Source organism: Capsicum annuum, chromosome 10 (assembly GCF_002878395.1).
Source record: "Capsicum annuum cultivar UCD-10X-F1 chromosome 10, UCD10Xv1.1, whole genome shotgun sequence".
In the NCBI taxonomy this organism is placed as follows: domain Eukaryota; kingdom Viridiplantae; phylum Streptophyta; class Magnoliopsida; order Solanales; family Solanaceae; genus Capsicum; species Capsicum annuum.
The window spans coordinates 66,929,913-66,935,037 of record NC_061120.1 but is presented as its reverse complement, the minus strand read 5'-3'; the positions used below and the strand labels follow the sequence as shown (position 1 = coordinate 66,935,037).

The 5,125-nt window shown below is 35.7% G+C and overlaps 1 non-coding gene across 1 annotated transcript; it reads right to left on the bottom strand.

Moving 5' to 3' along the window:
- Positions 1–3,332: 3,332 nt before the first annotated feature.
- On the bottom strand, positions 3,333–3,442 carry LOC124888222. Its single transcript, XR_007046354.1, has one exon. It is a non-coding gene; the product is annotated as a small nucleolar RNA R71 (small nucleolar RNA).
- Between the last annotated feature and the right edge of the window lie 1,683 nt (positions 3,443–5,125).

The following is a 5,125-nucleotide window of genomic DNA, read 5'->3' as shown; positions in this document are numbered from 1 at the left end:
GATCCTCTCCAGGATGTACCATCAATCTAGGATGAATTTATGCTAAATTCAACTCAAGCATACTACTCCGACTGAGTAGATTATCCAAACCATCCTCGAGTGCTAGCATGCCATAATCCTGACATCAATAAACTAAAATCTATCAAAACTTAAAAAAGACTGAATAGGTAGATAAAGAGTAGGCTTAGGAAACCCATAAACAAAATCCAAATTCAAAAAAAAACATGTAAGCAAACGTTGCACCCAAGCACTACAACTCCGGGCTAAAATCTCGGTACTAAGGCTGAGGCTCTCAAGCTCACTATCAGAAATAATCCTACAGACAAGTAACCATCCACACTCCAATATCTAGCACAAATCTCAAGTATCATATCACAAGATTCAAAGTTAGATATTTGATAGAACAAATCTAAACTAAGGGAAAACATCCAAGTCACCATCGCAATCTAAAACCAGGCATATCCTCGCTAGATCTTACTGGAGTCAAAATTAAAAAGTAGTTGAGCACCAAAATTATGATGGGTAATAAACCATAAGATAAAAGCATAAGCTACCAACTCTATTTCAACAATAAATACATGATTCTCTAACTAAAAAAGCAATCATAAGAAAGATTGCCTATCTCTACCTCCCTTAACTTCACTAAATTGAGATCCACATCACAATAAGAATAGAGTATCCAACTTCATACCAATACCAAGATCAAACTATTACCAGGAGACAAACCTAAAAAAATCTGAATGGCAAGTCCAAGACCTCTCGATAACAATATCAAGACTATTACTGGGCGATGAACTAGCCAAATCAGAAGAAAAGATCCCCAAACTGGTTAACCTCAAAAATAGGCTATGGAGAAGGATAGCTAATGCTAAAATATCCATAACCCAAAAGGTAATTCTTAGAATCTCAAACTCAAAAACAGACAAAAAAACCAAATTACTGACTATAGAACAGTAACAAAACCAGGGAAGTCTAACCTACCTTCACTTCCATAACTTACTCAACAAATAATCTAAACTCTCTGATAAAGGAGAGAGATGACCAAATTTTTCTTATTACAAAAAAGAAACCAACCAACTATGCTAGCCGCCCAAGCTTACAAACAAGAACCACGAGGTTGGGAATTCAAACTTAATAATGCTAGTCTATCGATCTTGAGCATATTTATAGGTCCAAACACCGCTATTCACTGATATTTGGACTTGTTTTGAGAATAAAATTTCTGTTAATATTTTGAATTATGAGATAAATTGTGTTTCGTGGATCACTGATGTCATTAGAGATACAGGGTAAATTTACCATAGATTCGGATGAAAATTAGATACATATCATGAAGATGTGAAAGAGCATAGTGATCAAGTCAAAAAATATGTATGGATGCATGAGAGCAAGTAGAAAAGAAAGGAGCTGAGAAAGTACGAGAATTAAGAGAAGAAATAGAGAAAAATTTTGGTGAAGCGATGCTAACTCGATGCGTTGTGTCGAATGGTAAAAGTTATGCCTTAGCTAATATTTAATGAGCAATTCCAGTGCATCGACTTGAACTCAACGCGTCGCATCGATGCATAAGTTTTAAGACATAGTCAAAATCTGAGATGATAATTCCAGTGATACGTCGCGATGTGGACGCTTTGCATTGTGTGTTTAAGAAATAGGACTTAGTCGGATCTTCAAAGACAAATTCCAGTGCATCAATACGACGTTGACACGACGCATTGGCTGGATCAACTTGATTAGTGACACATTACAACAAGACTTCAGATCTGGTGAAATTTTTCCAATTATAAAACAAACACTTGAGCACAATTCCAAACACTTTGGGCAAGCACAACAGCGGTGGAAAAGCATAGAATTCTTTCTTTTAGGGTTCTTATTTTTTCTTTTGAACTTCTTTACTTCAAGATTAATTTTGGGTATGATTAATTACTTGTTTTTGCTGTTTAATTGAAACATGCGTGGCTAAATACCCTTGTTCTGGGGTTGAGGCCAAGAACATGATTACTCTTTGATATTCTTTATCGCAGTTTCTTTTTGAATTATCATCTGGGTTGTTCTTAATTTCTTCATCTTACTATTTTGATGTGTGGCCACCATTAGAATAAATTTATATTTCTATGTGTATCTGGGAGGAGAATCGTTGGGTAGAACAAAGAAATTAAGAAGCAAGGTTCTCACCCTTTTTTAAAATAAGGGATTTGAATTAGCATTTAAGACAAGGACATACCTAGAAGCCTTGTTTGGTTCAATTACAAGAAGATTACTTTATGAATCTAGAAGAATTATTGTATCTCTACAGGAGTTGTTGCTACAATATTCAATAGATAGAACATTTGAGGTCGAGAGACCAAAATCGTAGCCTAAACCTTGTGAACCAACAACCCAATAACCAATTAGACTGCTATAAGATTAGAGATTTGTATAATTTTTTGAAAAGACTCACCTGGAATTCTTATCATTATTGTTTAAACAGTTGCTTGCTTTGATTTAGTCATAAACTTTCTTTTCTTATTAATTAATTTACATTTTTATTCTAAATTTTAATATCATCTTGATACTTTACAACACTAAATACTCATTGTCTAAAGCTAAGAGTTGGATAAATTTCTAGTTGTTTAGTCCTCGTGGGAACGATATCTAATAGTCTAAATCACTATATTACTTGTACGGTCATGTGCACTTGCATGTGTGTTTGAGTTACAACAAGTTTTTAGAGCTATTGCCGGGGACTAGTATGATTAGTAAATTGCAAATTTTTTGGTTTTTGATATTAAGTTTAAGTGTTAACATATTGATCTTACAGACTAAATTTTTGTAGGTTCAGCTGAATAAAGGACTGGTGAGAGATAAAGAATTGGTAGAGCCTTTTACAGAACCAGAACTAATCTAATAACAAAGGCGAAGAGTGGCTGAACAATGAAATGACCCAGTCGATCCAAATGTCAAAAATGTCCCACCTCTGATTATTCCAGTTGTTCCTGCTCAACTAGCTACTGGACCTATTCGTAAAGTGGAAATCCCACTCACGAACCATGTGACGAACAGTATTCAAAATGTAAAACCAGGTGGTCAATTTGAATTGAAGCCTAGTATGGTGCAATTGTTGAATTCAGCGGGGCAATTTTATGGCCTTTCACACAAAGATCCACAGAGCACATACACACATTCTATGAAATAAATGATACTTATATTCCTGAATATTGACACTCTTTTCCTTCTCTCTAATGGGGGAAGCAAAAAGGTAGTTATATGTTGAATCACTACTCTCCATCACTTTATTGGAAGATCTAGATTGGAAGTTCCTTATTTGATTCTTTCCATATGGGAAGACTGTAAGCTTGAGGAGAGAGATCTTGAGTTTTAGACAGAAAGAAAGAGAGAATCTCTACCAAGCTTGGGAGAGATTTAAGGGTATGCTCAGAAATTTCCCTCACGATCATCAGTCCAATGATGTTCTTGTTCATACTTTCATTAGGGGATTGGAGCCAAATACGAAGATTCTCTTGGATTCAGCAGTAGGTGGACAGACTCTTGAAAAGTTTTATGAAGAATTGTACACACTAGTGAATCAAATTTCACAAGGGAATTCTGACTAGCATGGTGATTCAAGAAGTACTCCTAGGAAGGTTGCAGGGGTATTATAAGTAGACCAGTTCACCGTATTACAGGCACAGATTACAGCAATGAAAAATCATATGATTACTTAGCTTAATAACATAAAGTTGGGGGTCACATAAATAGCAGCCACAACGAATACAATCCAAAAGGCAAATTCTTAGTGTGAGGTTTGCGAAAGTGGTGAGTGCATAGGATATGCATGTTCTGTTAATCCAGATTCTGTAAACTATGTGGGAAATGCGAATCAGTGGGGATAACAAAATTTTGGTAACACATATAATCCTAATTGGAGGAACAATCCAAATTTCCCATGGAGTAGAAATCAGGCATAGAATGCAAATCAATACAAGGGACTAGTGCAACCAAATCAACAGTCGACTCAGAACAATTAGGCTACTGCTCAAACTAGCAATATGGAGGATTTAATAAAGCAGTTTATGGATTAACAAGCACAGTTTGCAGCAGAAATAAAGACTCAACAAGAATAATTTACAGTAGAGTTTAAGAGTCAAGAATTGCTTATGAGAAATCTAGAGTTGCAACAAGTTCAAATTATAGGGGCATAGAATACAAGACCTCAAGGAGCATTACCTAGCAATACAGAGACAAACCTAAGTAGGTGAATATGGTTACAACAATGAGTGGGCTGCAAACTTAGGAGATAGTTCAAGAGTAGGTGAGTCCCACAGTCACTGATGATGGTTCCAAAGATAATGCGGAGAAAGAAATCAAGGAAAAAATGACAAGTGAAGATATTCATGTGAAGAAGAAGACTCTTACCTTACCCTTTCCTCAAGGGGAAAGGAAGCATCAAAAGGAGGAGAGTTACAAGAAGTTCTTAGATCTTATAAAGCAAGGTTATGTAAATTTTCCTCTTATTGACATTCTCAGAGTGTGCCAAAATATGAAAAATACTTGAAGGATATAGTTGCAAATAAGAATCGGTTGACTAAATATGCTATAGTTGCACTTACTGAGGAGTGCACATCCAAGATTCAAAACAAACTGCCCACAAAGTTAAAGGATCCAGGTAGTTTCACTTTGTAGATTACCATTGGACATACCATTAGTGCACATGGATTGTGTGATTTGGGGGATAGCATTAATCTTATACACACATCTTAGTACCCTAAAATAGGTCTTGGGAGTCCCAAACCCACCACTATTGTTTTGCGATTGGTGGATGGGTCCTTTGCTAGGCCTGATGGTATTATCAAAGATGTCTTGGTGCAAGTGGGATCCTTAATCTTTTCGGTGGATTTTGTAATTCTTGACTTAGAAGAAGATCTTATTGTTTCATTTATTTTGGGAGGAATTATTAATTAATGTAGAAGCAGGGAAAATAACAATGAGAGCGCACGATAACATGAAGGTTTTTGATGTGTACAAAGTGCTAAAATTTCAAGCTATATATGAGAAGTTATCGGCTATATTTGTTATTGATATCGAGTCTGATCAGAAGCTTTTATTGTCAGATGAACCCTTAGAGCAAGCTTTGGTAGGTTGTGAT